Raw genomic sequence first — 8,118 nt, 5'->3', positions numbered from 1 at the left:
GTGGCTCACGCCTGTAATCCCAGCACTTCGGGAGGCCGAGGTGGGCAGATCACCTGAGGTCAGGAGTTTGAGGCCATCCTGGCCAATATGGTGAAACACCATCTCTACTAAAAATAAAAATTAAAAAAAAAAAATAGCTGGGCGTAGTGGCACATGCCTGTAATCCCAGCTACTTGGGAGACCGAGGCAGGAGAATCATTTGAACCTGGGAGGTGGAGGGTTCAATGAGCCAAGATTGCGCCAATAATCCAGCCTGGTCGACAGGGTGAAGTTCCATCTCAAAAAAAAAAAAAAAAAAGAAAAGGTAAAGTGAGACAAACAATAACTTTCTTGCCGTTGTCTGAAGGGAATAGTTGAAAGATGTACCATTGTAATCTGACCTGGGCTGTAGAAAGCTGGACAAGCTTCCCCTTTCCTCAGAGCGTACATTGTAATCCCCTGTTAGAGACATGAAGACATTAACTACAGTACTGACAGACCCTGGGTAGGTAATTTCGCAGACAGTGGTTTTTACTGGTATCTGGGGCATAATTAGATACTAACACCCCATCATTGATGCATCTTTTTCTTTCTCTTTCTGACTATTTTGGAGGAGGGGATCAACTTTGTCTTCCCCATTCTTCCTCCCAACTTCCTGCACATGTTTTTTGTTCTGTCAGGATTACCCAGTACCTCCCAGTGAAAAGGTGTAGTTACCATTCTGTAAAATGCATGCAGCTTTTATAGTAGAATTCTGTGTAGCTGTGATGAACTGCCAGATCGGGCTTGGCTAGAATTGTTGTTCTTTATTGCCTTTTAATTCCCCCTCTGATCCTTTAAAAAATATAATAGGTCTTTCCTAAGTCAAAAGATTCAAAAACATGCTGGTCAAGAACAAAACATAATTAAATCTTTTAGGTTTGTAGAGTTAGGGGAGGGAATCATTCTATTCCTAGGTAACAGTAGCAGTCTGTTTCTGCACTCCTCCACTCCTCAGCCTCCACCTCCATTCCAGCCCTTTCAGAAAGGCCTCTTTACATGCCTACAAGCATAAGGTTGTCTTTTTTTTTTTTTTTTTTTTTTTTTTTTTGAGACAGAGTCTTGCTCTGTCGCCCAGGCTGGAGTGCAGTGGCCGGATCTCAGCTCACTGCAACCTCCGTCTCCCGGGTTCACGCCATTCTCCTGCCTCAGCCTCCCGAGTAGCTGGGACCACAGGCGCCCGCCACCTCGCCTGGCTAATTTTTTTGTATTTTTAGTAGAGACGGGGTTTCACCGTGTTAGCCAGGATGGTCTCGATCTCCTGACCTCGTGATCTTGGCCTCCCAAAGTGCTGGGATTACAGGCTTGAGCTGCCGCGCCCGGCCCAAGCATAAGGTTTTCAATATCAAAACGCTTCTGATGATAATTGCTCCTGCTGATACTCACATGAAAAGGAGTTGCTAAATCCTATTCCCAAAGAATAATAGGTTATGAGTTGATTTCAGATCCTGCTGGATGATCAGAAGAACAGCTGTGTGTGTGTGTGTGCGCGTGTGTGTGTGTGTGCGTGTGTGTGTGTATTGGAGACAGGGTCTCGGTCTGTTGCCCAAGCTGGAATGCAGTAGCCAGATCACTTCTCACTGCAGCCTCAACTTCCTGGGCTCAAGTGATCCTGCCACTTTGGCCTCCCATGTAGCTGGGACCACCGTGCCCAGCTAATTTTTAAATTTTTTTGTAGAAATGGAGTGTTACTTTGCTGCCCAGGCTTATTTCAAACTCCTGGCCTTAAGCCATCCTCCCATTTCGGAGGATGGAAATCCCTTCCAAAGGGTTGGGATTACACACATGAGCCACGATGCCCAGCCCAAGTGCTCTTATTTCATCCTTTTTTTTTTTTTTTTTTTTTTCAGTTCTAATGACTCTTGTGGTGCGCAGCCTTTAAGACAGTCACAATAATCCCTAACTTCTTGAGTATGGGTTGGACCTAGTAATTTGCTTCTAACCAACAGAATAAGGCAGAAGTAATGAGATTTTGGTTCCGAGATTGGGCTACAGAAAGACTTTGGTTTCCATCATACTTGCCCTTGATTGCTCTTTCACATATTTGCTTTGATGAAAAAAACAGCTGCCATGTTTTGAGCTGCCCTATGGAGAGGCCATGTGACAAAGAACTGAGGTAGGCTTCCAAGTGACAGCTAGGAAGGAACTCCAGCCCTCAATATGACAGCTGCAGAGGAAGCGAATCCTGTCAACAACCGTTAGAAGATAATATTCCCTTAGTCAAGACTTGAGCTGACTGCAGTCTTGAGGCTACGAGAGCTGGCAAAGCTTATGCCTGGATTCTATCCACAAAATCTGTGAGAAAATTCATGCTTGTTGTCTTAAGCTTCTAAGTTTGGTGGTAATTTGTTCCATAACAGTAGATAACTAACACAACAATGAAGTTTATCATTAAAGAAAGTTTGGAAAATAAAGGGGAAAAATCACCCATAATTTCACCACTGAATCACAAACATTGCTTTAGTTTTTGCATGTTTTATTTCAGTCTGCACACATATTCACACATATATTTATACTGTAAGCATAATGTGAATAAAATTTTGCATCCTATTTTTTATTTAATATTAAGCCATAAGTATTTCCATGTTGCTACAAAAATCTTCGTAATTATAATTTTTAATGGCTGCACAATATTCTCTCAAGTGAAGGTACTACAAAATAGCTAATTTACTCATTCTATTTGGGCATTTCAGTTACTTCCTATATTTTATTTGCAATTAAAAATAATGTTGCAATCAGAATCTTTGTTTCTATGGTACTTTCCTTTTTATCCTCTCCATTTCAATTTCTCCCATGCCATTCTCTTCCTTGGTAATTGCTGTAATAACTCCTCAGATAATCCTCTGTGGTCAATGGATAGCAAAATTTAGGTCAGATCATATCCAAAGCTATCTTTGTTTTTCTCCTTATTAAGTATTAGCTTAGACAGCTATTCATTTTATATTGAAAATTGTCATGCCCAAATACATGGCAATATCAAACTTAAGAAAAATTCCATCTCCCCAATAAGAACATAGTTTTTCAAAGTTTTTAACCAGCTTGAATATACAGTTTTATACATGGAAACAAAGTAGGTAATAGATATTTATGATATTTAATTTCATCATTAATTTTAAAGCAACCTTGCAAAGTTGCCTTATTAGTTTGACATAATAAGGCAAACTTTCTTTTTTGTTCCTGTTGATTCTTTCAAATTATTGCGGTCCTTATTGTGGCAAAATATGCCTAATATAAATTTTGTCATTTTAACCATTTTTAAGTGTACAGTTCAATGGTATTAAGTACATTTACATTGTTGTGCAACTATCTTCACCATGTAACATCAGAATGATACTGTTTTTCTTTTAGGTTAGGAAAAATGCTCCTGAGTGTGATTATAGGGTCAGAGGGTTTAAATCACATGCCTGTTAACTTTTAAAATTCAAGCAAATAGTAGTGTCTAAGAGCATGGGCTATAGAGTTAGACACACCTGGTTTTGAGTCCTGAATCAGTAATACTTTACAACTGTGGGGAAGTTACTTAACTTTCTAAGCCTCATATTCCTCTTCTACAAAGTGGGGATAATAATTACACTTAATAGTACCTATTAATAATGGCATAAAATTTCACGTGCAAACTACTTAGTATGGTTCCTGCCACATAGTAAATACTAATTATTTATTAGTAATTTGTAAACATATGTAATATATAAACACCTATTGACTAATCATTGTCATTATCATCACAAACACAATCCTACAGAATAGGTTGTTCTTTGAATAATGCAGCTCCTGGCATTTTACTGTCTCTGTCATATTCTGCAATGCAAGGAGATTAGATCAATATTTGTGAGCAATATTTGTGGTTTGAACAAGTTGTAATAAAATTATCATTGGGATGATTCAACATGAATTTAAAGGATCAGCTTTTTACAGAGCTAAACAATAACTACAACAAACATAGAATTAAACCACAACACAGTATTCACAGTACACCACAAGGCAGACTTCAATATGAGATAAAGTATGGTGGGAAAGAAGAGAAAATGAGAGAGAGAGAGAGAGAGAGAGAGAGAGAGAGAGAGAGACAGAGAGAGAGAAGAAATGAATACAAAGAGAATCAAGGAAGCACCTGGTAGTTATGCTACAAAGGAAAGTGATTGAAGAAAAAAAAGGAGGCTGATACGTATTCAAGTGCTGCAAATATTGTCATAATACTCTCAAGAGATAGTGAGTAGCATATAAACAAAGAAGCCTAAATGCAGAAAACTTACTTTCCTCAGCCTCACACAACAAATTACTGGTAGAAATGGGATTAGAATGTAGGGTCTTTTTTCCCTAATTCTATTTGCTTTTGGTTCACTGTATTAGTCTAAAGGAGGTCTTTTTCACTTGAAATGAGTGGGGTTTTACAGACACAGTTTCTTGGAGAATGGATAAAGCATAGCTGTGCTGGAGAGCTTCCATTTGCCCCTGAGATCCACTCTCACCATTGTCCGTCTTGCTCGCTGCACCAGTCTCATCTGGACAGACTCCATCAAAGGGCTCCCTTGCACTCCAACTTCCTGTGAGTATTACCAAATAAGACTGGTGGGAGGAGAGTACTTATTCTTCTGTTTCCTCTCTGAGAGGTTTCATCATCTTGGTGCCTCCACTCCCATCTGGTAGTCCTCTGCACATAACCTCTCTCTCTTGAGGTTCCAGTAATTTCTCTATTCCCTTGAATGTATTGCAGGGTGGCAACAGTCCTGGGGCACTGCAGTGCTATCCCTTGTTAATCCTCTTTAGCCTATGCACACCCTCGTAAACAATGCCCTTACCAAACTCTCCTTAAATTATCCACTTTTAGTGTGCCATCTGTTTTCCACTGGGACTTTGAGTGATACACAAACTTTATTGTCACAAACCAGAACTTTTAGGAAAGAAGGAGGGGGCATCTTGGCCAAAGAAGGATTTGGTTTCTCATTACTCTGGACTGGGTTTGGCAGATGCTAATGCTAAAGGGAGATAAGTTATTCCAACAACGATGAGTCTAAGAAAACCGGGCTGGGTGTGGTGGTTTACACCTGTAATCCCAGCACTTTGAGAGGCCGAGGCAGGAGGATTGCTGGAGCCCAGGAGCTTGAGACCAGTCTGGCCAACATAAGGAGACTCTGTCTTTATAAAAGAAAAGAAAAATAGCTGGGCATAGTGGCATGCATTTGTAGTCCCAGCTACTCAGGAGGCTGAAAAGGGAGGATTGCTTGAGCGCAGGAGGTCAAGGCTGCAGTGTGCCATGATTCTGCCACTGTCCTGTCTCAAAAAACAAAAAACAAAAAAGTAAACCAGATCCTTCCCCTTCCAGTTGAAGGTAAAGGGGCATTTCTATCAGTTTCAGCATATCATGAAAAGAGACCTGGGCTGTGCAGTGAACTTTTGTCCTGGGCTGTCCTGGGCTGTCCTGGGGAGATGACTGTCACATTCCTCCTGAGTATAGCCTGGACCCCTATCAAGAGTGGCTAGGCAATCTGGGGCTGAGCTTTCCAGACATCTACTGATTCTTAAAAATTATATAACTAAAAGTCAACCAACTCCTCACTTTTCAAGCCTATCATTCACACCTAAATTACAGTATTATAATCAAGCTTTGCATTTGTCTTAGTCTACTTTGTGTTGCTATAACAAAACACCTGGGGTTGAATAATTTATAAAGAAAAGATGTTTCTTTAGCTCAGGGTTCTGCAGGTTGGGAAGTTCAAGGGGCATGGTACCAGCATCTGCTCAGCTTCTCTCTCATGTTGCTTCCGTTCATGGCAGAAAGCAGAATCGAGGCAGGCATGTGCAAAGAGATCAAACAGCAAGAGAGGTAGCAAGAGAGAGAAACGGAGGGAGCCATACTCTTTTTAACAGTTCGCTGTCTCAGAAACCAATCCATTCCCATAAGAGTGAGGACTCACTCAACCCTTTGGTAAGGAATTAATCAATTCATGAGGGGCCTGCTCCCATGACCTAAACACCTCCCACTAGGCTCTATTTACCAACATTGGCACATTGGAGATCAAATTTCAACACGAGTTTTGGTGGGTGCAAACCACACCCAAACCAAAGCAGTATCTCAGGCATTCAGACTTTGAATTCTTTAAAGAACAGTCTAGTGACCAAAGAAAGTGTTTTTACAAAGTGTCATTTGTTTGGAGATCCCCAGACTCCAGATAAGAGATTATCCTGAGACCCTCTATCAAGATACCACTGTTGTTCTATATGGGAAAGATAGCCTTGACGTTGGAGCTGGGGCATTTGCCACTTTATGTCCTCTCTTGAGAATGCTTTATACATTTGACGGGGCAGAGTCAAGACCCCAAAATCAGGCTCCAGCCAGCTGAGAGAACTTCTATTCTGCAGGTAATGGGAAAGACCGACGCTAATCTCACTTTTGTTTGTTTGTTTTGTTTTTGAGATGGAGTCTCACTCTTTCACCCAGGCTAGAGTGCAGTGGTATGATGTTGGCTTACTGCAACCTCTACTTCCTGGGTTCAAGTGATTCTCCTGCCTCAGCCTCCCGAGGACCTGGGACTACAGGCATGAGCCACCACATCCGGCTAATTGTGTATTTTTAGTAGAGATGGGGTTACACCATGTTGCCCAGGCTGGTCTCGAACTCCTGACCTCAGGAGCCCTGCCCACCTCGGCCTCCCAAAGTGCTGGGATTACAGGCATGAGCCACTGCACTTGGCCTAATCTCACTTTTAAAACCGCTGTCTACTTAGCTATCTTGCTTTCTCTAACTGCTTTTAGCTTTAGTTGTCTACCTCTCTCTTTGGTACATAACTATGTAGAGGCTTCATTGTATTGTTACTTCAATGGCCAATGTTTATTCATTTATTGGGTATTTATTGAGTGGGCAGGAACTGGGTTATTATGCACAGTTGTAATATGATGAATACAGACCCTACTCTCATAGAGTTTACAGTCTAGGAAAGGTCATGGATACATGAAGAGATCATTACATGTATTTGTTCCTGGTTTTGCCAACTTCCTCTTAGGGATAGGGCAGAACTCATATCTATTCTTTTGTATCCATTGAGTACCAAGCATATAGGTAATATTCAGTAAATACTTTTTATGTATCTTGTTAGTAAGTCAGAGTTTGTTACTCTGTCTGCCGTGGTGTCAAAGGCATCACAGGTACCTAGCCTCAAAGTAAAGAAGGAAATGAGATTGGGAATAATGCTTGCTTAGCTCTCTGTACACTCTGAAACAGCTGTCAAATCAGACTGTATAGCTCCAGATGTCTGATAGACTGGGCCTGCTCCTGCATTTCAGTCCTTTTTCCTGGGGCCTCAGATGCTCCCGGTCTTGGTGAGCCACCCTGCTCCATTGTGAAAACCCTTTTCCAATAAGGAAAAGACCAAAGAGGAAAGAACAGGGAGCTCTGTAGCTAAACTGACTTCAACTCTCAGGGATGAGAAGCCTTTTTCCAACCCATCTCATTAAAGAGAGTGGGAAAGTAAAGACTTTATCTGAGGCTCACTGGAGTTGAGTCACAATCTATTGTTTTAGTTTTCTTACTAAATTCTTGGTATTTATTGCCACTGACTGATATATTTTACCATTGCTCTCTTAGGAACTGAAGTGCCCAGTAATTCAAACGACTATATTCTGAGATTGTTTGGGAGTGGTTCGCTTCAGTTCCTAATTTAATTTCCAACACTCCTAGTCTTTTTTACTATGAGTCAAAGTGAACGTTATTTATGAGTTCATCAGGATTTTCATGATGGAAATAGTTCTGTGCAGGGAAACTGAGTAGTTTAAAATGGACAGTAGACCTTATATTGGTCACCATCACTTTGTATTAACGTCATCCCAGCTATCTAGGTACCCAAAAATTCAAATTAAAAAGTTACACCAATTAAAGCATGGTAATTTTGTCTATAACTTTCTTCAAAACTTTTATTTTTATGTAGTTATCTATTTAGGTACCTTATTTTTATTCTAGCCAGCATGTTCTTCTCACATTTGTAGTAATTTGCTCATGATCTTAGGTCTTCTTTTTAACTTTCAGGCCATTGGAACATCCTCACTTGTGTCTGCAAGGCACTCGGTAATGCCCCCTCCCCACCAGTGCTTACTTACTCTGCTGCT

The sequence above is a fragment of the Rhinopithecus roxellana genome, chromosome 14, assembly GCF_007565055.1.
Source record: "Rhinopithecus roxellana isolate Shanxi Qingling chromosome 14, ASM756505v1, whole genome shotgun sequence".
Lineage (NCBI taxonomy): Eukaryota > Metazoa > Chordata > Mammalia > Primates > Cercopithecidae > Rhinopithecus > Rhinopithecus roxellana.
The sequence above is the reverse complement of the archived record's forward strand: the minus strand, read 5'-3'. Positions refer to the sequence as shown.